Below are 27232 nucleotides of genomic sequence, written 5' to 3'. Positions count from 1 at the left end.
TAAGAACAGGAAGGCGTCAATAGGCAGGTAAAGGATGGAGAAGAAGGACGGTGGAGGCATGGACACATTCTTGTTAGGCTGGATAGGTCAGTTAACAAGGAGGTCAATGTGGTCCTTGAGGACGAAAGCGTTGTTATGGATACAAGACTGGAGCAAGGAGATGAGGAAGAATGGGAATCGGATGTTGAGCAGGGAGAACAGAGTGTAGCAGCCCCAACTCCTGCTCCAGCAGCAGCAACAAAGTTAAACCATGGGGGTCATAGGACATGCCGTGGTACTTATATTGCCGTAGTGAGTAGCAAAAATAGGGAAAGATGGGGAGAGCTCCAGTAAAGGCGATTGTGACTCAATTTCCGTTGCTCCAGAAGGGACAAGGAAAAGCGTATTATAACTTGATAAAGACACTCCCTTTGTTTGCTTCCGGGCAGGGAAGTGGATTCATGCATTGGAAAAACAGACTGCAGGTGCCATGTTTGCCATAGGGGACATGAAAAGCTTATTGATGGCCCGATGGGGGAACGGTCAGATGAACTTTGGAGGCGATCAGGGGATCCGGAGTTCAGTTGAATATGAACACCCATGATGGAGACACCGTCTCTAAGCAAAGGGCACAGGTATGGGGGGCCCTGCAGGTTATGTATACAGATACACCGAATATAAATTCGATTCTGGCTAAGACAATTAAATTGTATAACGATCCTGCTGCACATATCCAGTTAATTCAGGAGATGTGGATGGCAGAGACAGAAGAAGCCTGGGATAAAAACGTGGCTATTTTTATCACATGCTGAAAAATTGATTTTCCAAAGAAGTCCAGCATGATCTGGATAAGAAAGTGGGAATGGAGGCTAAGCGTTGGCCAATTTGCAATGAGCAAAGGAAATTTTGGCTCATCGATGAAAAATTGTGGTTTTTAGAAATATCCTAATGAGCAGTGTGACACTAGCTCCTTGTGGATTGTGTATGTAAGCCTGATTCCCATTGGTTTACATTTTTTACATGATATTTATGTCAGGTGAGCATTGGCACTAGTCTAATGAAACAAGTGTCTACAGGTATATCTAAATGAATATTTATGCATGGACAAAAAATATATTCCTTGGTGCTCTTTTATATGAGAAGAGGCTTTAGGAGATCCGATGGGACCCCTGTCCAGCATGCTGGGCTGCTATCAGACTAATCAAAGCGTTAACTCTGTCTACAGAGGTAGGAATAGTTAAGTGTGCTGCGCTTTATAACTTTACTGACCTAATAGCATTCGGAAATTATGCTGCAGACAGAGTGGCAAAAGACGCTGCATATTTGCCATGCACAGATTTCCAGAAAATCGAAACCCTGTCCCAGCAGTGGCAGTTGGCAGTCCTATACACTGCAGTCCCTTTGCATCAGATTGTGCAAATGTAGAAGAGAGCACTTAGATGAGAATGAGCTCTGGGCAAAGAGGGGGTGTGCCCTCTCACCCGTGGATTCGCTGTGGCGATAACAGCTTACAGGGAAGGTAGGGATGCCTGTAGAGCTGCTCCTTGTAGCTCTAAAGCAACTACACTACCCGTTTCAAACTTCTCAGTGACAAATCGCAGCAGAACTCCCGACGGAATGGTTTATACCAATCCTCCAATAACAGGTGAGTAGATTTGTAGGGAACTGTATAGTTTGCGAATAATTAAATCCTGGAAACACCATGAAGATGGTAAGAAGAATCTTGCCCTGTCCTTCAAGGCCTTTTTGGAAGCTCCACATTGATTTTGTAGATATGATAAAATGATGTAATAATTTTCGATACCTTATTGTAATGGTTTTTCAATTTTTCTGATGGTTTGTGGTTGGTCCCTGTGTACACCCTGCGTACACCCTGATGCTAACATTCCTGGCGAGGGAGGTATTTCCACAGTGGGGAATTTGTGAGGTCCTGAAGTCTGACAATAGGACCCACTTTATAATTTCAGAGACCACTTTGCTCTTGGGCATAAAGCACAGGTTGTGTTCAGTGGACCACCCTCAGGTCAACGGAATCATGGAGCAATTGAATGGAGTTCTTAAAGTTTGTTTATCAAAGTTGTGCAGTGATTTAAAAAAGAACTGACTTTACTGTTTACCGGTTGTCCTGTTTAATTTGAGAAATTAGCCAAAGAAGGACCACTATCTCAGTACACACAAGATTGTGAATGGGCATAGGTTACACACACACCACTCTCACCTTCATGTACAACATCAGATGCACACACATCAGCAGAGATTCTTGGAGAGGAGTTTACTGAGTACTTTAGAGCTTTAACCAAGTGTGTCAGACTTATCTCTTCACAGGTTGTGCTCTCTCACCAACATTCTATTGGAGAAAACCTCAAGGAATCCATAGATCTACACCAGCTGCAGTTGCTCCCCGGGGGCCTGGTTTTCATCCATTCTTTCATCAGATGCTAGAACAAGTGGCGATTCCATGGGCCACACCGAGGGATTTTCTCAACTCCGACTGCTGTTAAGGTTGAAGGCAACAGGAGCTGGATTCATATCAGTGACGTGTGAAGGGATACCGGTGCCCCGCCACTGGCACAGGAGCAAGAGCAGACTCAAAGTTAAGTATGTGCTAAGGATTTGCAGTTTGTTCCAGTAGAAAAGGGGGGAGCGAACGGAAGCCAGAGACTGTTATTGTAAATACAGAGAAGAAACTTTTGGATTTAAAATATATAGTAGGATGTTTGATTTTATCTTTTTATCACTTTTAATGTAATTTGCATCAGGCATAACAGACAATATGAATGTGAATATATGTAACTGGTCTTGTGTTATAGGGTTTGATGAAGTATTATTGAGGCCACAAAGAAGCATTGATTCTGACCTCAAGCTTGGTTATGATACTATGAATTCAGATCCAACAGTGGATGCACAAGGCTTTGCAGCAGATAATGTTTGCTATAAACATATGAGGAGGGTGGGGAGAGAGTGATCTGTAGGATCTTGCTATATCGGCTCTCTTATCCCCCATGCTTATGGTCTCCCTAGACTATGTATTCCTGATGAGATTAGCAGAGGTACTGTGTCTGGTGCATACCACCTTGTGCAAGAACGAGGGCAGTTCCAAGGGCAATCAGTCACTGCTTCTATCCTCCCCGTTGACGAGGAATGTTCAACCATAGTTCGTAAAGAGCAGAAGAGTGCACATTATACGCAAACAGTCCAGTTGAATTTAAAAGTGGCTGTTATCATGAATAATCAATGGGAGTGAGGGGTGAAGAATTGCAGAGCTGGAGGAATGAGGGGATTCTCAGAAGAAAGGTTGGCGCAAATGGGTTGGCACAAATTAGCCAAGAGTGTGAAAATGTCTGGAATAAGTACCTGACAAATCTGACATGGCTCAAGGATCCAAATGAACCTGCTGATGCAATAGGAAAACAATGTAGTTGCGTGGCGTGCCACCTAGCACCTAAAGATGATATTCAAAAAACTGCATATGCGTACGCGAGTGGGGCAGTTGTGCTAGGCCAGTAGTTATTGGGAACTGCTGGGTTTAGGGAGGTATTTATTTGTAGTGGGAGAACCCAGGTTTCCTTGAGGCTGGAAGGCACTATACCTGTGGCACAGGAGGCTGAGCACTATAATTATTTTATCTGTCCCAAAGATCTATTTTGTTTACTGCCTCATTCCTGAAATCTGCAATATTTACCAGGGTCTCCTCATCTACTCCAATTGCCTGAATGATGTCAGAGTTCTGTTTACAAAAGGCAAGCAATGTTGTGCACTTTCCTCCTTCTTGAGAGTTCCCCAACAGGCTATAAATGTTGGCGACACCAGAAGCATACTTTATTTTTACATACATCATAATTCTAAGCTTCAGAACTGCAACTTTCAAGGAATTTAAGGCCAGCTCACTTTGAATAGCTTGCACAATGTACTTTTTGATAACATGTAACCTTTCAATCTCACTAGAATCTTCCAATTTGGATGCATGAGGATGCCCACCCCATTCATAGATTGGGGAATCACTTCTGCTTGATATATTTCCTGAAGTGGTCGGCATGATTATTTTCCATATTCATTGTTTTTTGGTTTTAAACGTTCCCCTTCGTTGTTTACCTTTTTGTTTAGAATACACATGTATGAGGAATTGACATCTAAAATAATGCGGGTGTTTCCATCTCTAAAGGGGTAATCTACTAAACAGATCCCCCTTTGTCGCAGCTCTATGCCAAAAGCATAGGGCACTTGGTCCAAGCTCCAGCAGCAGCCTGATCCTCAGCACTGGCAGGTTCAAAGGTCACACAATGCCCCTCGACTGCTGAAATGACAGCAAAGTCACTGTAACACATGGGCAACATTTAAGGGATGCCCCCCTGTACCAAAGCTTCGACGATCATGATTACCCCATGCAGGTGGCAGGGTAAAATCTAAGAATAAGCTATGCCTGAGTTTAGGCATAGTGCATAGCAATACTTTTGATCATGGCCACCACAAACCAATTGGTATTGCACGTGTCAGCTCCTGTGAGTCAGCTCTGCTGTGGAAAGGAATGTGTATTAGGGTCAGACAGGTCGATACAGCCACACAGCAGGACAGAAACCCAGAGGACCCAGCCTCTCTTTGATTCTCTTTGGGCCAGTAACCTCCTCCCCTACAGACCCCCGCACAGCAGGCAGCAGCCATGAGCCCAGGTGTCAAAGGAGCACATCGATTTATGAAGAGTAGCCTCACAACATGGTGCTGCATGTCTAAAGATCTTTTGTTGTCAGTAGGAGGAAATGGGGGCGGGAGTAGGATAGGCAGGAGTGCTCTGGATAATGGAAGAAGCCTTCGACCATTTTGTTGCTCACTTTCCCTTTCCGGTCTCCTCCAGTTTCCCTGGAGCAAAGCACTTTGGATGCAAGATCAAGAGGGCAAAGCCCAAGCGCAGGCTAGCTTTAGACCAATCACCTGAGGACTTTTGCCCTTAAAAGAAGGAGTCTTGCACCCCTTCAATAGAATAGCTTCAGCACCCTGAGGGTCCTTTAAGGCCAAAGAGACGTTCTGGAGACTCTGACCTGGACTTCCAAAGCATTACCTGGAGTTGATGAAGGAACCGTCATAGACAGAAGGAAGCTCTGTCCCCAAACCAATCACAGGAACTATCAGGAGTGACCACTGCTGTGGACCAGGACCAACCAATCTGCAACTGAGCTTCTGTGCCAGAAGAGCAGACCCTGAAATGGAGTATCCTGTCCCTTTGCGAAGGCCTCACAGCAACCCAGAGGCCAGCCGAGGCTTCCTGTTCATCCACACCAAACCGATCCATCTTCTGCGTGAATGAGAGGGAAGGCGCTGGTGCTGGTATCTGCTTTCCTCCAACCAGCCGAATAATTGCACTGAACTGCATCTCCATCAGCCCGACACACAATCGCATCCTAGCAGAGCTGTTCAACTGCCAGGCCCGAAGCGTCTGCTCAATGCCAGAAACAGAACCGAATCTATGGTGGGTGACTCGCCAATCCTACCCAGAGGTTACCACTCAGCTCGGCCCAGCTATCCCGAGAATCACCACCTCATTGCTTGCAGCTCGACGCCTCCTTCATCACATCATAGGAGAAAATATCAAGGCTTCATCTCAAGTCATCATCCTCTGCAACCTTAATTTAGGCCTCAATGATCTTTCCGACCTCCATGCCACCTCAGTCTCCAACTCCCTGAAGGCACTGAGCGTTGGACATTGCATTAGTGATCCCAACCACGCTAAGGGCTGTACATTGGACTGGATTGTAGACCTCAATTGCCAGATTTCCCCTCACTCCAATGCCCCTTGCCGGTGGTCAGACCACCACATTATTGCCTTCACTATTCAACATGCTATGAAACCAAGACCACTACCCGAACACTACCTCCCTCATTAACCCACAGCTCATGCAAGCTCACTAAAGACTGCATCCTGCTCCTGTTGGTTATTCCAAAACTAGAGCTTGCTTAAGCAATCCCAACCTTCTGGCAGATCTCTACACCAGAACCTTAACATCCGCAGTAGACACTGTGCCCCCCCTAGCCCAACAAAGACCTAAACCTGTCAGACACCTGAATTTTTGGTTCACCCCTGACCTAGAATCTAGTTGAAAAAAACTCTTTCAGACGCCTCTAAATTGGACTTCTCCAAGGAATCAAAAACATACAAACAAGCCATCTTCTCTGCTAAATCTAGCACCTTTAACTCCACAATAGCCACCGCAAAATCAGACATGAGAGAAATCTTCACTATTCTTAGATAGCTTGAATCCCCCGACCCCAAACCCCCTCCATTATCAAAGACGAAGCTTGGTACACAAAAAGATCCAGACCAAACTAGCCACTCTGCAACCCCACCCATGCGCCACTGCCACCACCTCTACCCTCAACCTTCACACAGTTTTGTTTCAAACCGGTCTCAGACCCGGAAGTGTTATCTATCCTAAAGAGCCTAAAACCTTGCAGGTGCAAAGGATAATTTTGTCCAGCCTCCATCATCAAGGACTGCTTCGAAGCCCTAGCACCCCTCATCACCACCTTAATAAATGCCTCCTTTGTCACAGGTATAGTGCCCTTCAGCCTCAAGGAAGCCTGAGTTCTCCCGCTACAAAAAAACCTTGCTAGACCCAGCAGTTCCCAACTACTACCTGCCTATCACGACTGTGCCATTTCTACTGAAAATCGTAGACCAATCAGCATACCTACAAATCCAGCACTACCTGGAAACAAACCATATCTTAGGAATGCACCAGTTAGGTTTCCACCCAGGCCATGGGACAGAATCAGTGCTTCTGGACCTAAATAAACAGATTGACAAGTTCTTGATCTGTCAGAAGCGTTCAACCTGATCGACTACAAAATCCTCTGCCACCACTTCATCTACGCTAACTTCTTCACCAAAGCCGCAGCTTGGATTACCTCCTTTCTAGACGAGAGGATCATGAGAGTGTTTGCAGACAATGCCAGTGCCCCACCAGTACCTATCCCTTGAGGGATAAAACAAGGTTCCTGCATATCCCCACATTCTATATAACCTTCACCAGATCCCTCTTTACATTCTTGACTCACTCGGCATAGCCTATACCAACTATGCCGACGACACACAAATTCTCCTCCCCCTCTCTGGTAACTACAAGGAAGACTCGAATACCTTGGATGCCGCCTACACAACCATCCAGGCCTGGATGACAGCCTTATTGGTGATAAGACAGATATCCTGCTGGTAGGTCCTCCTGTGTTGCTTAACATGCTCAACCCCTAATACACAGCCTTCAATATTGATGGAATCATGATCCCCATCTCCACGTCAGTAAAGACACTAGGTGTCCACCTGAACGCCACCCTCTCACTGACCCGCCAAGTGAACGCAATCCCCTCATCCGATGCCTACACAACCAAATTGATAAATGCTTCTAGACCCTTTCTATCCCCAGACAGCTGCTTAACCATTGCACATATAGTCATTGGCTCCAGGCTTGACTACTGCAATGTCCTTTTTGCCGGCACCTCATCCCAAAACATACAAAAGCTTCAAATTATTCTGAATAATGCGCTCTGAGCACTGCTAAACATTCCCAAATGGGAACACTTCCCTGCCGCCAGGAGAGCGGTACATTGGCTGCCTATCCACGAACGGATCATCTTCAAAACCCTGACTATTACTCACAGGTGCCTGTCCAACACTGCGCCACCTTGCCCATCTCAGACAAATCACAAAAGTTCACTCGTCCAGGCCAAGTAGGACCCCTTATGCACATCGCCTCAGCCAGCCCTAAATCAGATGCACTAAAGCGGGAGGCTCAAGCTTCCCATCCATCGCAGCCAAACAGCGGAACTCTCTTACTCCCACCCGACCTGAACTCTTATACTAGGTATTCCGGAGACCCGTCAAAACTTGCTTGTTTGCCTAGTCTGGAGAACCCACCAAATGTAATGTTATGCTTTGTCTGATCAAATTGCCTTTTTACTTACACTTGTGTTTTTTCTTTCTTCTACAAGTAACTGGTCACTAACAGCGTCTCGTTACCTACGGGGTGCTGTGCACTTTATACATGAATAAATAAAAAAAATAAATGACCACTTCACAGACACTGCCCACCAATGCAACCCACAGGAGCGTCACTTGCCGACCTATGCCAGTGTTTAATCGGCCAGGCCAACGTTGAACCGTTCTTGAGACTGCACCAAACTGCAGCACTTGAACCCCTGCTATTCAACCACATCGTGCACCCGCATTCGACCCTGCTCAACACAGGTTGCTGCCAGGGCCTATGTGATCCTGCATGCCTGACTGAGCTTGATCAGCTTCCATCAACGTTCAACGCGGGTCTGATGAATCAGTCCACCAAGATTCAAATTGAGGTACTGTGACACTGAACTCCCCCCCACCCTACCCGATCCACTTGGGCCCGAGAGACTGGTTAGGTCACGATCATCCCTGTCTTCACCAATATATCCTTTTTCATAGTACCTTACCTACCACCCCTGGAACTAAGCTAGAAGTGCTACTTTCTCCTGTCACAGCTTCCCTGCCTTTCCTCTGGGGTGGGTTTCTGTACAGTAATCTCTTTTGTTTTACTTGCAGGGTGTCTTTTTTTATTAAAGTGTTTATATTTTTATGGAACCTTGATTGGACATTCCCTTTATTATGGACGGTTATACTGCATATTTGTGTCACTAATCGTTCACCTTCACAGCCCTCTTAAGAGCATAGAGTTCCTTCAGATCACATTACTACAAAAGGCGAAGGAGGTATACGTTTTAACTGTCCCTGTTTTACCTTTATGAATGCGTTGTGTTTTGGTTGACAGAAGTGTGAGGGCTGAGGGCGGCCATGTCGTCCCTGCTCACCCTTGTATTCCTGCAAGGCAGAATCCAATTTGTCACAACATCGAAGCCTGAAAACACATAATCCTTCACTACCTCTAGTACCTTGTTCTCTAATTTGCATACAAAAGCTCTTTTTCTTCTTATTAGTCCCAACCTCCGTGATTTTGATTTTTTCAAAATTCAAAACTAAATTGTGTTCATTAGAATATTGGATCATAGCTTCTAGGCTCTTTTGCAAGCCTTACTGCATTTTGTCAAAAAGCATCACGCCGTCAGCATAAGCTATCCACAGGATTCTTAGCCCTCCCAATTTCAGAAGATATATACTCACATTCTGAAATAGATCATCAACCTTGCTTAGCCTCCCTCCTAATTGGTATCTCCCTTGAGAAATTCCCCAAGCTGTTCAAACTTATTTGCGCAGTGGTATCTTTGTGGAGGAGGATAGTCAGCTTGAACAGCCCTTCAGGAATCTGTTTACCAGCCGGTTTTTCCCAAAGAAGATTTCTGCTATGGTGTCCAAGGCCGACTTAAAGTCTTGGTTGGCCACATGTTCTTCCTCATAGATTCTTGCTTTAGGCAAATAAAGACTAATCCGCACATTTGTGTTCCCATCCCTTTTCAGGAACCCATCTGTTTTAAATGTAATACCTGATTTTCCTTTGATCACAGATCCAGCATCATGAATAAATCCAATGCAAATATTTTAACTGAAATATCTAACTAAGATATTCGCCAGACATTATAGGATTTATGTGGAAACCTTTCTTAAAGATGGGGATAGTTAGGCCTTTGCTGCAAGATGATGGGATTTTGTTCTGCTTAATACAGTTATTTATTAGTGCTGCGAACATGCGTGACCATTCTACAGGACTGATTTGGTATATTGCCGGCGGAATGACATTAGGATCCGCAGTCATTGAGTCCTTCATTTTTAAAATGATGTTTAGAATATCCTCCTCATTATATACAAGTACAGTGCTTCTAGTCATTTTTTCCTTTTTTTATCCCAATCACATACTTGTGAGTAATATACATGATCTATGCATCTTCAGAGATAGGAACAATTTGACTATCCTTCACATCACTTTCTGACCTTCCCAGCAAGTCTCAGAATGTTTTGTGCGAGTTTTGTCCTTTCAGCATTTCAGTGTTTCTCTTCTTTTAGAATTGCTGCATTGATTTTTTATAACCGATTTGCCAATTCTTAAATCTTGCCTAAGTTGTCTTTGTTTATTAGCCATTTCTCGATCTAGAGACACATTGCAAGCTTTCTTTTCAAGATCTCCAATGTGTTTCCTTAATTCAATTTTTGAATTTTTTATGACTGAATTGAAATCTTCAGCGCCATATTTGCATTGTGAGGTTTGCCATTTTGTTTGAAATAACAGTACCCTTTTACCAGCTTTCAAACAGAGTGCTGTGAACTGTGGGATATGTAAAATAGTTCTAACCACCGTTATATGAACTGAAATCGATTGTTGTTGAAATTTATACGGGTTGGTTGTTGCGCCTGGCAATTAATTGTAATTTTTAGAATCAGTTTAACAGCATTGGACAGACACAATACTTATGGTTTTGAACTGGCGACGACAACTATATGAATTGGGGTGAGATCATCGCCGAAAATGTACGTATGTCTGCAAACACACAGCAACATTAAATCCATTCTTGGTAAAAATGCATTACATTCTCTGTATTCCTGCCCATTCCATACTTAGCCTCATTTATCTCGGGATCCCCCATATCATGCATGCTGGCGGTTTTGATGCATTCACCCAAAAGTCCAGACACAGGCACTTGTGATCGCTTGACTTTGTTTCCTTCATCTCAAGATAATGCATTTTACCAACCAGGGATAAGGAAACAAACATGTAATCCAATGTATGAAGAAGCGTGCCACTATTTTCGGACCAAGAGCCTGGCATGTCCCCTTTAATCGGAAGATTTAACATGGTCATATCCCATGCCCTCATACATTCAGCCCATTCTATTCCAGTTGATTGCATTTTTCTGGGCATAGTATACATTTTGGTAGTGTTGTCCTCCTATCCTCAATTAAGTATATTGGTTTCTGTTCTAGGATATCCAGACATCTTGTATTAAAATCACCTGGTAGAATCACTTCATGTGGCTATATATTGTGGACCACATCTTCCAATAATTTATCACGATAATCTCTTATTAATGAGCTTTTACACCAGTCCAGTGGATTATACACGTTGGTTATTGACATATTGAATCCTCCTGTCAAGATCAACACTAGAGCTTCTTTCATGCATATTGGTAGGATGTGGGATTTAGGTTTTAGTAGATTGCTAACTCCTATCAACAAAGCCCTCGATGGTCAGCCCCCTTTCTTTCCCTTGCTCAGCCGGGTTTAGGCATTGATAGCCATCGACTGCCACTTAATTTATTCAAACATACTTCTTGGGAGGCAAATAAAATATTTCCCTCTCAAAGGAATTACTTAATTTTGCATTTCCCATAAAGCTGTTATATAGCTGTACTTCATGCTTATGCCATTACAAATGCAAAACTACAGGTACCAGAATCCAACGGCAAAAAGATAATCTGGACTGGACGGTTTCCTCATGTATGACAATTAACCTGAGCTGTCTGTACATAGCTGCCAAGTTTCCCAGTTCCATGCAGAATCTTTGAGTCGCAGAAATATTTCAAGAGACAATTTCGCAGACTGATATCCCCGGTGCCTAATGCCCTTAACTACAGTGGCGACATCCTGATCTTCGGGATCAATCAAGAGCAACATGACACTGCACTGAAAGCGGTGTGTGACATCCTTCACAAGGCCGGCCTCTCTCAAAGGTCCCAAGTGCACCATCAACAAAAGGAGCCTATGTTTATTTGGCCACATCGTTTCTGACCAGAGCATCACTGCCGATCGTGCCAAAACCAGTGCCAGTGTTGGCCTAGACGCCGCCACCGGAGTTGATGAACTACGGTCGTTCCTAGGGATGGCTGGGTATTGTGCCCAATACCTGCGAAACTATGCCACCCTCAAGGACCCCCTTCGTAGACTCCTCAAGAAAGACTCCCTGTTCAAATGGGACATGAGCTGCCAAGAAAGGTACCGCACCATCAAGAAAGAACTCACCAACAACGGCCAACTTGCCTACTTCAACCCGAAGGGGGTGACAGAACTCACCGTCGATGTCAGCCCTGTTGGCCTGGGTGCCATACTTGCCTAGATGAGCCCCAACAAAACCCAGAAACACAAGGGCCCTGTCACCCACAGAATGGGCATATTCCCAAACTTAACGATAAAGCCTAGCAGTGGTATGGGGATGTGAACATGTTCATCACTTCATAACTGGCTGAAGATACGTCCTCATCCCGGACCACCAGGCACTACTCTCGCTATTTGGCAACCCCAAAACCAAAATGCCCCCAAGCATTGAAAGGTGGGGCATCAGACTCCAGGAGCATGACTATCAGATCATCCACAAACTCGGGGGTGATGTCATCCCGGCCTATTACCTGCCCAGGCATCAGGAAGGAAAGACGAAGGACTCCATGAGACAAGAGGCAAAAGAATACATTTCATATCAATCGCTCAATGCCCTCTCCCCGCCATCACGACTGAGACATTCGCTAGCAAAAGCAGAGCCGACCCAACGATACAGGTGGCAATACGCCTCACCAACACAAATGGAAATACCCCAACACAGTACAGTTTGTGAGCAGGGAAGTGGACAAAGACGATGTGCAAAGGATGGCAAAAAATTCAGAATGTGCTCACCATAACTGACCAAGGAATACTGCTACAAAGGAACTGCCTAGAAAAGCCCTTGCGACCATAGCTCATGAAGGACCGCAGGGGGCTGCAAACACAAAGAAAATACTGAGAAATCAAGTTTGGTTCCTGTACATGGATGCAATCATGGAAGACACCCTAAACCACTGCATACCCTGCCAAAAGACAGCCGCGAACAGTCCCCCATGCCCACTCTAGGTGGTACATCTACCGGATAGACCTTGGAAAAGAATAGCCATGGATTTTTACGGCCCACTCGAAGAAGGAGGACACCTCTTCGTAATGATAGATGAGTACTCACGAGTCCCACTAATAAAACACGTACAATCCACAGCGTTTCATCACGTGGTGGGAGTGACCGTCAAACTGTTCAGTGAATGTTATGTTATGTTATTTGGAATTTATATAGCGCTCTATATATCATTGGTATGACCTCAAAGCGATGGCAGGTTGAACGCCCTCCGGGACCGTGGTCCAGGTTATTTGAGAGAGTAATGGGGCATAGGGTGCTTGGGTGCACCAATTATGTGTGCTTCTGATGCAATTACCTGATGGTAGTTGCATCCTAGCATTAGGTGAGGTGGTATTGATATCAGTTGAATGTGTGCAGTCTGGAGGATGGATAACAAGACTCAGGTTCTGGTTGTGTTAGGCCTGTTTGGGACGCTTTTGTGTACAGCTAGGCTGGTTTGTCATGGGATGTAGCTGAGTTTTATTTGAGTGATGAGGTTTTCATGGGGTAATGTTCGTATGTGAGCAGCTAGGCCGAAATTGATCGAGGGGTGTAGCTTCACTCTAAATGTGAGTTGGTTTAGAGTAGAGAGTAAGCATAGATGTATGCGCAGGGTAGTGTTTGATTGAAGTTATGATCTAGGGAGTACCCTATTCTGGATTTCAAGCGTGCGTTAGCTTAATAGTGCCTTAATAAGCGTATTCAGTGGCGTCATTGCTCGGAATCTCATTGAGCATTTGTCATCAGGTTGCAGGTCTTAGTCGCCTCAGATGGTCATAGTCGGCATTACGGAAAGAGCAATGTTTTTAGAGCTTTGCGGAAGGTCATATAGTCTTGGGTGTGTTGAATATGAGGAGGGAGTGAGTTCCACAGAGTTGGGGCCAAGGTTGAGAAGGTGGATCCTCAAATCCTGACAGAGTTAGAGGTAGGAATCACTAGAAAGAGGGCAGTGATTGATCTTAGGATGTGAGATGAGAGGTAGGGTTTTATCTTTTCTTGTAGGTATAATGGGCTGGTCTTGTGCACTGCTCTGTGTGTGTGTGTGTGTGTGATGCATAGGGTCTTGAAGGTGGCCCTTCGCCCGACTGAGAGCCAGTGGAGGATTCAGAGAGCTGGTGAGATGTGGTCTCTTTGACCCAGTGCGAGGAGCAGTTTTGCAGCAGAGTTTTGGGCTCTTTGGAGTTTGTTGAGTTGGTATGCCGGAGCTCCTAGGTATAGGGAGTTGGCATAGTCCAGTCTCAACATCACAATAGACATAACTGTGGCAAGTCTGTTCGGGTAGGAGAGGTAGGGAAAAATGCATCTGAGAAGTTTGAGGTGGTAGTGACAGCATTTTGATACGTAGTTAATCTGACAGGAGAGGGTTAGGCCTGAGTCCATAGTGCAGCCTAGGTTTTTTACTAAATTGTAGGGGGGGGAGTGCCGAGGGACGGGGGCCATAGAAGCGGATGTGGCAGAATGGTAGTTTTGCTGCACACCATGATTTCAGTTTTATCAGGGTTCAAAGGGAGGTGGTTTATTGTCATCCATCGGTCAATATCGCAGAGACAAGCTTCAAGGTCAGGGTGGCGGATGGTGCATAGTTTGGGAATTCTTAGGATAATTTGGGTATCGTCAGCATAGTTATAACAGGAGATGTTGTGAGTGTGGATGATTACTGGTAAAGTGGTCATCTAGAGGTTGAACAGGAGGGCAGATAGGCATGTGCCTTGGGGTACTCCAGTGTTCATTGAGCGAGCAGATGAGAATGGTGATCTCCAACACTGTAAAGACTGATACCGGCCTGCCATTCCTAGTACAAGACTTTCAGAGATTTCCCGCCCACCTGGGTTTCCGACACCAAAGAATCATACTACTATGGCCACAAGCCAATGGTATGGTGGAACAATTCACGGCTACCATCAAGTGAACCCGACAGAAGGCCACCACTGATCAAACATCGCTACCCCAAGCGATATGACAAATGCTAAGGAGTTACAGAAATACACCACACAAAGCTACAGGATGGATGCCTCTAGAAGTAATGGTAAAATACAAACCACAAATCTGCCTCCCACAAGTAGAAGACTACACACCACAACAGAATGTGGAAAATTCGAGAAAAAGACGCGGAAAAGAAAAGAAAGGCAAAGGAATGGGCAGACCAAAAGAGAAGAGCAAAGGAACACCAACTCCCAGTTGTTGGCAAGGGTGTTCTAGTAAGGCAAAGACAGGAAGACTGACCCGATATACAGCCCGGAACCACTCCTAGTTACCAAGGTGAAGAGACCAATGGTCACTGCAACAGGAGACGGAGGTGAGATAACCCGCAATGCCTCCTTCTTCCCCAAACTACACCTGGAAGAGCTGGAACTGATGGAAGAGATAGTAGCCAAACAAAAGGAATCGAGAGCTGAAGAAGCAAGCGACCCTCCGGGCATGAAAGGGTCCGGGGAAACTCACGAATCACCAGGGCGCCCCCAACGAGTCACACGGAAATCCCTATGCCTCATTGAACAGATGTAAATGGCAAACCTTCCTGATAAGCCAGGGGGGGGGGTGTTATGGCAAGAAACTGACAGAAGCCCTTTAAAAGGGAGGGTCTGCAGACCTGAGGGAGGGAGGTGGGAAGAGGGAGGAAGAGGAGAGGTATGGGGAGGAAGGGTCAGTTATGTTAAGGAAATAAAGGAGTGTAGACGCACCATCCTGTGTCAGGGGAACGTGGGAGGCGCTACACCCTCTTTCACAATTAACTCAATCAACTCCAATCAACTCCAAGTTTTGGTGGGGATTTGGCGATGGCCATTCACAGACTGCCCAGATCTATATATGACAGCAGAAACGGGATGAAAAGGTAACTTCCCCAGTCATGACTGCTCTGGTCCCGAGGCACAATTACTGACCTAACAACACCCTTTACTGCTCTCAAGGTGGTAAACAGAGAAGGGTGGTGGAAAAGGGGGCTTGACACTGCTCTATCGCTGTGACTGCAAGGTCCGGCTGAAAAGCTCTGCAAAAAGCCATCAGTGGTCTCTTCCAGCAGAGAAGGAAGAAGGCTGGGGTACTAATAGTGGGGGGCAAGGTAACCTCCCACAATTTAAAGCTGGCAGGTTCCTATTAACCTGTTTTATGACTGCACTAATGATGATTATTTCTTAATTCTTTTTGTGTTTAGCCATACATATGACTTTTCACAGTTAGTCATACAAAAGCATCAGACATATAAAAAGAAACTCAACTTACATTAAAAGACAATTCATGAAACAGACAAGCGAAGAAGAAGGAAAGAAAGACAAAGTTAAGCAAAGAATAGAAAAATGGAGAAGGGAGACATCTTTAACTTATCGCAATCCGGCAACCTATCCAAACTTGCAAATGCAGATCGAGATTGCAATTTTACAAAGTCGAATTCATTCAATAGTCTTTAGATTTCCAATGACAATAAGGTTTAATTCCCTGCTGATAATCTCAACCAGAAGTCCTCGGTACTTAAACATTCATTGTTATGCACAAAGCCTGCCAAGAACCTTAGCCTTAAGTCCTTTGTGGCTCTGCATCAAATTAAGATATGTTTCATATCTTGAGTCACCCCCACCCCACACAGATCACAATATCCCTCCTGTGGTGCCTCTTTCTTCCTGATCCCCCCACCCCCACACAGATCACAATAACCCTCCTGTGGTGCCTCTTTCTTCTGGATTCCCCCACCCCACACAGATCCCAATATCCCTCCTGTGGTGCCTCTTTCTTCCTGAGCCCCCCACCCCCACACAGATCAAAAAATCCCTCCTGTGGTGCCTCTTTCTCTGGATTCTCTGGACTTCTTTGGTTAAATTTACGTTCAGATGGAATCTCAACAGTTCCGATCTCCACCTTGCATTTGGAAAACATTGTAGGTAGGGTAGTACAACAACTCTCAGATTTATCATAAAAGTGAAAGACCTAAAAGACTCAATTTCACTGAAGTTGCTTTTCGACAGCATCTAGTCCATTCTCATAACTTCCTGGTTGACCTTTATAGATTTTCCCATAGCTCTTTTTCTAATTGATCACAGGCCATAAGTATTTCACATACATCTTGTTTCAAGACGTTGGGCGCCATTACAATGTTGCCGGTCCAGAAACAGTGGTGCTGGTTAGCTCACCCGCACCCTTGTTTCCGGACCGGCAAACTACAAGTCTGCCTGCCGGAGCCGCTATGCCCAACAGGTCTGACCCTGCCGGGCTCAGCGTCCATGGTAGGCAAACTTGTCACGCTCCCATGTCCCCAAACCATAGAGTCCAACAGGACTCAAGGAGAATGGGGATTAACAAATGTACCGGCGCCTGATTTCCCGGCCACTGGACTTGTAATAGCCTGGAGGCCCTGGGAAGTCAGGTGCCGGTAAATTATTACAGGTGCGGCGGCAACCCACCGGTAGCACCAGCAGGGTTACCACCGCACCCGTAATGAGGCCCATTGAGATAATCACAGGAGCCTCGATTCAGATACGCTCCTATGTTGACAAAGTGACTTCTTCCTAGGCAAAGTGACCAATCTATAGAGTGCGAGGACCCTCCAATCCAAATAAGCTCGAAGGGACTGGAGACCTAGCTCATAGCGGAGACGAGCCATCGGGAGAGACATAAGAGAGGCGCAAGACCTTTGTCCATATGCACGCTTCCAGCCTTAACCAATTTACTTTACGGGCACAGGGATTAACTTCCATGCCATATAGAATTGTAGGAATCGCCTTACCCTTATAGAACTTAATCAGGGGAAGTAGTGAGAATCTGCAGTATTCTTTTGGCATTTTAATTGGACTATCTCCTTATCCATATACACCGCAAGAGCTTCTATCGAGGCACATGCTTTCAACTGAAGACACGGATATATCACTTCTTTCATGACTGATAAAGACTGGGAGCCCACCTTCCAGTTGAATTCTTACAGTTCTTTTTAGAGGATTACAAAAAAACATGATTGTTGTTTTTGCAGGATTTATTAGGAGATCATTCTGATCAGCATATTTTCCAAAAGCGGTGGTCATGCGCTGTAGACCTACGGGAGTATAGACTAATAGGACTAGATCGTCTCTGGAGGTCATGCAATAAATTTTGCAATCACCAATACAAGGACTCGCAAGAGCCTGGGGAGATAGAACTGTGGCTAAATCGGCCAGGTAAAGATTAAAAATGCACAGAGCCAATTTACAGCCCTTCCTCACACCCTTCTCAGTAGGTATGTGCGCAGATAAATGTCCTTGCATATCCATCCTAATCTGAATGGTCGTATTCTCATGGAGATGCACAATTATGGCTAGCAAGCCCTCAAAGAAGAAACTTCAGCATTTCAGTTTACACCACAATCGAACCCTGTAAACTGTGTCGAATGCTTTTGATAAGTCAATCCATGCACCATAAATTGTTAGTCTATTCTTCTTCCAGGTCTTGTCATTGACAATGTTCATAATAAGACCATTCAGTGTAGTTGTGAGCCGTTTCCTGAACCCAATTTGATGCTTTGCGAGTATGCCAGTGCGTTACGCCCATTCCTCTAATTCCATCAGGATTATACCTGAGAAAGTTTTACTTTCAGCATCCAGAAGGGCGATCGGGCGGTAATTGGCTGAATGCATCCGCTTGCCCTTCTTATGAATCAGAATAATGATAGCCTGGCTCCAAGAGTCCTGGCATCTTCTGGGTCTCAAAATTCTCCTGAATCGATGGAGAAGGATTTGCGTCCAAATTCCTATGTCATTCTTGAGTATTATATTCATCAAACCGTTTGGCCCTAATGCCCTAGATCTAAAGGCACAAATTATTAGGCCTTCAATAGTTTCACTTTCCAAAGGAGTTTTCCAATACACTTAATTCAATATAGCAATACTCAGAGGGTCGGGACCTGGGACATGTTTCTGAAATAATTCAGCCAATCATGTTCCGAAACCACAATATTCTGCAGGGAACCTTGCGTGGATACTTGTCGGTTTATTATGCCCCAAGAAATTGCATTTACCGGAGTCCTGCCTTTAACGTCTTTTTCCCATCTCAGTAGCTACGCCTGAACCTGTTGTTTCTGGACCAATTGCGATGCGCATTGAGCAATTTGCTTTTTTTAAAGAAACGTAGAGATGGGAAGGTCCGCATAATTCAGAGCCCTAATCCCCTTTCGCAGCCCTCTCTTCTGGATACACCTCTCCTCATCAAAATTATGGGAATTTCTACCAGGCAAAGGACTGGATATTACTCTAGGCAAATCTAAATCCCAAAGAGATTCAAGAAAACCTGCAGGTTTTTAGAGCTTTTCCAGGTCACAATCTGCCTCAGAGCACAATACTTCTTCCGGTTTTGCTTCTAAGGCAGAGCCTTCACGTATGAAATGAACAATGCGATTCTTAGTACAGTTTACAGTTACAATTTGATCAACTGTTATCACATTTCGCTGAGTGCTCATTACGAAAGAGGCCTGTGGTGACTTGTGATCGCTTGTTCCCAGTTCTTCAATCCTGAAAGTCTCAAAACAATTAAAGAGCTCAGAGGAATTGCCACATAATCAATAATTAAAAAATGTTTTTATTGTATTGTATATGGTTTATATAAACCTTTACAAAAATACATTTAATTCATTAAAAAGATTTTAAACATATCATAAATTAACAAATACATATTCAAGAAAAACAATTAGACAAAGAATGACATAATGAAACAAAACATGGGCTAACATGTGTTGATGAACTCACCCCTGAGGGTTTGGCTAGACAGCGGAATCTAGCATTAGCCTATCTAGCAAACCCTTTTTAAAAAGGATAACACTCTTAACTTTAGAGACATAGGGCCTCATTACGAGATTCGCGGTAAAAACCAAACCTTACCGGCATGGAGGCAATACCGCATCTGGGTAGCATTGACGCCTCTAACAGCGGCCGATTACGAGAATGCGTGCATGCGCGTAGCGGCATGCCGGTATCGTCTGTACCGGCATGCAATAAATGACCCCAAAACCACCGTTAGCGGCATCACGGAAAGCGCTGACACCTCCTCCGCCTTCGTCCATCCCTAAATAACAGGCACCGGCAATACCGGGCCTGGCAATACCGTAACCGGAAGTAACATCATCGCGCCGGAAGGGTAAATAGCACGGCGGCCATCTCAAAAAACAAAATCCATTGCAATCCTCGAAATACAGGACCTGGAGCCTCACACCACCAGCTACATCTGCACCTACACTTCCAGCAAAATGCCAAAGGCCATTAAAAAAGAGCATCCCGCCAGCGAAAGGAGCGATTCTCTGAGGATGAATTAAACATGCTGGACGACACACTGGCAGAGAATGCAGACGTGGTCTTTGTATCAGACCTCAAGGGAGCTGCACAGCTGAAAAAGAAAGAAGTATGGAGCTAGTGGCTCAGAAGGTCAGTGCGGTTATCACCACCCCTCACACCGTAAAGGATGTAAAAAAAAGGTGTGATGACCTGCGCCTCTGTGTGCGCAATATCTTATCAGCTAATCGGAGCCAGGGTCTGGCTACTGGCGTCGGGTCCAACTCCCCCATAAAACTCACCCAAAGGGAAGAAACCTGTGCCAGCACCATTGGAATGGAGTCAATAGAGGGAGTGGGAGATATGGAACGTGGAGCGCCGTCATCGACAAATGGAGGGGAGTGTCCAAACAAACCACTGGAATGCAAAGTATGATGATGGGCCACCAATGTGACAGTGACATGAGCCAATGCATGGGCCATCACACACACATGGACACATCCTGCCTAGATGCTGTCCCCAGCACCGTCACATTCACATGCATGCAGCATGCCAATGCCATACCTGAGACACACCCAACAAACATGGAAACGGCATGTGTCACACTGCACGCAGTCCACAACATAAAGGCATGTCACACAGCATACACCACCTTACACATGTGTGAACCAGACGTATGCCTCAATAACCCCCCCATATAGCAAGCAACCTGTATGCCACAACTGTAAGACAGCAAATCATCAAATGTGTACAACTGCACTAATACCATTGTATGCATGATGCATGTACAACCATCACTGATGCCGTCCCTCTTTCGGTCACCTGCGGGCTCAGATTCCGACAGCGATGCACAGGATCTGCTGCACAGGCCACGACTCCATGGAAGAGGGCCTGGGGCAGGGAAGACACCAACAGGCCTTCCACGTCTAGGGCCACAGGCAAGCCACATCAGCCACCGAAGGCAAAGGCAACACAGGATGACAAGGCGCAGGGGTGGCAAAGGACAGCCGCAATACCAACAGTGCTGACACCAATGGAATCCACTGCAATTGAGCCAGTGGCAGATGGGACCCTGTCTGCTGCAAACAGCTTGGTAGGGGAGGCAGTAGCCACAGCGCTCCAGAGTGGAGATGAAGAACAGTCCCAAGGCAAGGTATGTGTCCCTGAGGACAACCTCTCAACGGAGGTTGTAGGCACACCCAGCCCCAGCCAAACACCCCAGCACACCCCATTGAGCACACCCAATGGCACCACGCTCGACCAGTCTGGAGGAGAGGCAGTACCAGAGGCCTGGAGCCCCACAGAGGACCCACCTGAATTGGGGCCCTTGCCTGATGTCCCATCCACCTCAACAGGGGTCCGGGACGGGGAGTTGAGAATGGCACAAATGGAGGGGCGGCAGCAGGAGCTGACAGGGCTTGTAAGGCAGTACGTCTCAGATGGTTACCTGACAAGGAAGGAGGCCCATGAGAACACTGCGGCCATGAAAGGGGCCATTGAGTCTAGCACCTTACGCATCTGTGTGGAGCGGTCGGCAGTGAGGCAGGTCCTTGCCAGGATTGCCGATGCCTTGGAGGCTCAGCGACCTGCCCAGACAGTGGAGCATGCGGCTATGGGGTCATCGTCCAGCACCACCCAGACGAGCCCCCTGCGCAGGTCTGCGCGCACCATGCGGTGCCCCGACATGCCGCCCCCAGAGTCCGACAGAGGACAGAAGTAGCAGGGTCAGCCTGCATGTGCAGACTTATGCAGACTCATGTAGCATACCATTGCACACCATGTGTGGGGGAGTTGGCGGGGGGTGGGGGAAGGGGGTGTGTGTGGGAGTTGTGGGGGAAGGGGGAAGGGGGCGGGGTGTGTGGGAGAGTTGTGGGGAGAGGGGGAGGAAAGAGGGGGTGCGTGGGGAGTTGTTGGGGTAGGGGGGAAAGTTCATATTTCCTGTTTAATACACCCGTTGTGTACCAAAAAAAAAATCACATGACTGGACATTGCTTATTGTGTGTGTGTGCCTTATTGGTTTACAGTGCACAGTGTCCATGTACCCCCACACCCAGTGCCCTGGGTGCCACGTCCGTGGCACCCTCTGCATCCATGTGTCTTAGAAATATTGGCCTATCACAGACTGGCGCACAGCACATCCCTCCTGTCCATCGCCACCTGGATGATGTGCAACCCCATCTTCTTCATCATCTTCATCCTCACCTGGTGGTGCTGTTCAATGTCAGGGGGCAGAGGCACGTTCCGTCAGATGCACATGTTGTGCAGCATGGCACATGCCATGATGATCTTGGCCACCTTCTCATGCCCGTACAGGAGTGCCCCACCCGACCTGCTGAGGCAGCGAAACTGTGCCTTCAACAGGCCAAAGGTCTGCTCGATCACCACATGGGTACGGGTATGGGCACGATTTTAGTCCTCTTTGTGCCTGTTCTGCGAGCTCCGGGCAGGGGTGAGGAGCCACGGCTTTAAGGTATAGCCAGCATCACCTGCATGTGTGTAAAATAAGGTATGTGTAAGTCAATTCCTAAAATGACACCTGTACTTATCACTCTCATGCCTGCAGATATTTGTTGTTCACATGCACATGTCCCTGGATGTCTGCACACATTTTAACTTGCCACAATGTGTGCTGTCCCATGGTCTACAGGTGTGTGTTGCGTCGTCCAGATGATGGAGGGTGTCCACTTTCTTGCTGGTGTTCATGCGCCGTGGATGCCTACCGCTGTATTTGCTATTATTTATGTGATGTGTAGTGATTCATATTACTTTTTTACTAGCAGCATTGGCACAAGTCTCATCATGATTTCTCATTCTGTGCTTATTATTCCCATGGTGACATGCAGCTCTACTGTGGTGGTGGGCCAGTGACCAGCAGTGTATTCCCTTGGTGGGATTGATTTGTGCGCACTCATGGATGCATGTCCTGTGTTGTGTTTTGCTGCGGTCATTTACATTGTGCATACTCACAGCATGTTGCTGGATTGTGTTACAGAGGGTAAGGTCTGATGATGTGCAGTGGACGTGTTGTCGGATGTGGGCTAGTTGCAAGTCAGGCATATAGTCATTGGTGTGCAGCTTTCATCATTACTATGGGGTTTGGGTGTCATGTTCAGTCTGGGATGCTTTGGGGCACAGTGTTTTGCAGTATGGACATTGTCCAGTCACCACCCCAATCACACCCGGGCGGTGTGTGCATCCCCCCCCGTTTCACTGCCATGTGCCTGTCATGCAACTTACCAAGCAGCCAGGCACGTCGTCCTGCATGTCGGTCCATGTAGCGTGGAGTTGCGCAGGACCATTGAGTCATGAGTTGATCTGGGATATCGGGCACAACAATATGTGTTGAACTTGCTGGAGTCACATACCATCTGCACATTGATGGAGTGGTATCGCTTACGATTGTGGTACACCACCTCCATGGCATGTGGGACCACCAATTCCACATGGGTGTAGTCAAGGGCACCAATACAGTTTGGCATGCCTGCCAGTGCATGGAAGCCAACTTTAGTGTAAAAGATCTCCTGGGCAGTCCGTGGTAGGGATATGTAGTCGCTTGAGTGCTTCAGGAGGGCATCCCGCACTTGGTTCAGCATGCGTGAGAAAAAAGGTTGTGATATGCCATGCATCTGCCCCACTGTGTGCCGGTAGGTGCCTGTGGTCAGGAAGTGGAGCACAGACACTACCTTCAGTAGAGGGGGGATAGCGGTGCGTATTTCAATCAGGCTGACAATGTCGATGTGTAACAAACATGTCCACAAAAGTGATGATGGTGTCCCGGTCCAGGCGGTACAGGACGTGGATCTGCTCAGGGGTTAGGTTGAATGGACTGGCTATGATGCGAGGGATTGGAGGCTGCCTGTGTGGTACCACTGGCTGCACTGGTGGGACTTGCTGGGTCTGTCTCACCCTCCTTCTCCTCCTGTGTCTCCTCTGTGGTGCCTGTTGTTGATGCCGGTGTAGCAATGCAAGCATGTCCTCCAGCCCCAATATCGCAACTGCAAGTGGGATCATTTTGGTGTGGAAAGGGGTGTGGTGTGTGGGTGTGGTCCTTTTGTGCTTGGCCAGACTCCATTGCCCCCACCTGTACTGATTGTGTGCACCTGTGGCAGTTGGGAACACTGCACATTGCTGTTAGCGGGTGATTGGCAATGCCAGTGATGCCGCCATCCCGGTATCCCTTATTACCACCTTTGTGATGCCGGTAGTTGCATGTCCGCATGATGTGATGTCCTCCTGTTGGCGGCATCCCGGTATTGCCGGCCCCAAAGGGCTGCGTGCCCGTGCTCATGTCGGTACAGGGGAGCACGGTCTCGGCGGAGGCGCTGATACCGGGTTGTCGACTCGCAATAGGCTGGAGCGGTATGCAGTGCCGGTATTCCCTTAACGGCATAATTTTTCCATTACCGCAAATCTCGTAATGAGGCCCATAGAGTCCCCATGCAGAATAGTTAACCAAAACAAAAAACGAGGGATCCATCCTCTCGGGAGGATAGCTCAGGGGCAACGTGCTTGCCTTGGAAGCAAGACGACACAGAGCACCACAGGTTCGATCCCCGGGTCTGCGCTTCAAAACCTCTGGGTATTAAGCACGTTATAAAGAACCTATCATATAATCCTATATTTTCAAAACATCTAAAATATTGAACACACCTTCTGTGCAAAGCAAGGCAAAATAGCACTAAATGTAATAAGGATTCTACCTCCGAAACAGTGTTATAGTGCCTACAGCAGCCCCTTTGTTACATCAAGTGTATCACGAATCAACAGTATTTGTTTTATTTTCATTACATTAAATCGAAATCTCATAATATTATTCCTTGCACTTATGCTCGGATTCTTTGTCGGGCAGCTCTCCATTGATGCAGGTCCTTTTTGTGGCAAAACAACTTGGCTGCAGAGGTGAAAGCCCAAAGCTTCTTGCCTATATATGTATATTCTCCCCAATCCATGCTGCTAATCATTTTCTTCACCTTTAGTGGAATTGTCATAAGAGTATTTAAAGAAACTCCCAATTTCAGAAAAAACAGTTCACAGTCCTCACGGAGATCGTTCATAAAACCGACCGTGTCATTGACCCCAAGCAAGTAAGAAAGATTCACCTTTAAGCTAGTTTCACATTTCCTTAGCAAAGACAGTTTTTTCCATAATACAAAGCTCGAGATTGACTGAAGATCCAGCTCACATCTGATAATCTGCAAAGGGACACATTTAGGCAAATGATATAAAACCGATCTCCATATCATACTCTCGGCTGTCTTAAACTCTGGCAAAAACCACCTAGTGAAAAACTCTAGACCATAGCATATTAACTATGCAACCTGTTGTCACTCGTATGTTGTACAAACCTTTACCTGTCTAAGAATCTTCCATGGGCGGCATTCATGTAACCCAGAATCAATCCTTCTTAAGCTCATTTTAGCGCCTCGATGCCCAAGGGCTGCAGTGCGCTCTACAAATCGAAATAAATAAATAAATAAATAAATATTCGGGGCAACACTTTCAGTTTATAAAATTCACGACAGGGAATAATGGAAAATGTACCATATTTTCTATCAATTTGTCGCATTTGCCTCGACAACCCCACAGTTTTCACTTTTAGGTAATTGCGAAAAACATTTTTTGCATGAATTGCTGTGATTGGATATCCCAAATACTGCATATAAGCTTTGATTGCAAGCTCATTGTTTTCCCAGTGCCAGCGAAATATAAAGGATTTTTGGTGCCGCCCTTATGACATCTACATTTTAACCCTTTTTGCAGGGTTGATTTGAAGATCGAGGGAGCGCATATACCCCCCAAAAGCAGTAATTAGCCTCTGCAAACCTATGGGTGTGAATAAGCCGAAATAAAATCATCGGCATATGCTGCCCAATTGATGTTCAAAGACCCGATTTTAGGTGAAGCTAGAGACCTGAGATCCAGAGCCCTTCCTGCATCAGACACATAAAGATGATATAATGTTGGGCCCAAGATGCATCCTTGGCATATTCCATTATATGTGGGAAAAGCACTAGACAAAAGGCCTTCCGAATTCAATCTTACTTTCATTTGGGAATCCCTACGCAGTTGACTCAAAATACTCAGTAGGCCCTTCGGAATGCCATAACAGTCGAGCTTCCTCCACAAAATATGTCTGTTGACAGTGTCAAATGCCATGGAAAGATCCATTGATGCAATGAACACCGAAGTGGAAGACGAGCACCATGTAAGACCATGTAGACAACTAAGCCGCAGGCCCCCGCAATCCGTTCCCAGATTTCTACCGAAACCCATTTGACGATAGTCCAGAATCTGATAATCGAAACACCATGACCCTATATGTCAAGCACAATCGCTGTGACGATGTGTGAGTCCACATCCATAATTGTGATGGGTCTATAGTTCATTGGAAACAATCTTGAGCCCTTCTTATATATAGGCATCATTTGGGATATCCTCCAAGAATCTGGAATCTCTTGCAATTGGATAATATTGTTAAATTGAATATGTAGGATTTTTGACACATGTTTTGCTTGAGAAGAATATTCCTTAGTTTATTTGGAACTTCCGCTCTGGATGGATTGGACTTCCTTATTGTCGCCGCAATAGTGCTGACTGAGGTATCAATCTTCCACTCATGCCTAAATGGGTCCCTCATTGCCCCTTCAGAGATTGGATTTTTATAGATGTTTTTAAAGTGCAACATCCAATCCTTCTCCGAAATCTGGTTGGTGACCAGTTGTTGCTTCGCCTCAGTCTGATTGATCAATTCCCAAAACCCTCTAGAGTTCTTCCCCTTTAAGGAAGCGAACATTCTCTCACCTCCCATTTGATATAATATCGCATCATGGAACTTCAGCCAGTTCTTATAGGATTGTTTCAATTTCCGAACCTGTTCTGTACAGGACTCACCAATACCTACTTCCCTTTGAGCCTTTCTAATCAGTCTATGTAGAATGGTTTTTCTGTCTTTCACCTCTTGATTAAACACATGACATCCTTTGGGACACCTACCTACACTCCGATTCCTCTATGGCATAAGCTTTGCTGTATGTTTTTCCAAATAGGTGGGAAAATAGGAAAGTGAGTACTTAACCAATTTTCCTTCCATAGGTGTTGAAACAAAGTCCAACATCATTGTGGTTTTACATTTTTCGATATTATGGGATGTCCACCTCAATATATTGCCCCTTACATTTACAATCACAACACTTATAAACGCAGCACCTACTCCCC

At 45.9% G+C, this 27232-nt stretch overlaps 1 protein-coding gene across 2 annotated transcripts in view; it reads right to left on the bottom strand.

Moving 5' to 3' along the window:
- The window catches only part of LOC138473832 (deleted in malignant brain tumors 1 protein-like), a 238034-nt gene that overhangs the window by 193521 nt on the left and 17281 nt on the right, over nt 1–27232 (bottom strand). The window lies entirely within an intron of this gene.

The sequence above is a fragment of the Ambystoma mexicanum genome, chromosome 8 (genome assembly GCF_040938575.1).
Source record: "Ambystoma mexicanum isolate Mex_15411 chromosome 8, UKY_AmexF1_1, whole genome shotgun sequence".
NCBI classification, from domain to species: domain Eukaryota; kingdom Metazoa; phylum Chordata; class Amphibia; order Caudata; family Ambystomatidae; genus Ambystoma; species Ambystoma mexicanum.
This window is presented reverse-complemented; position numbering and strand designations above follow the sequence as displayed.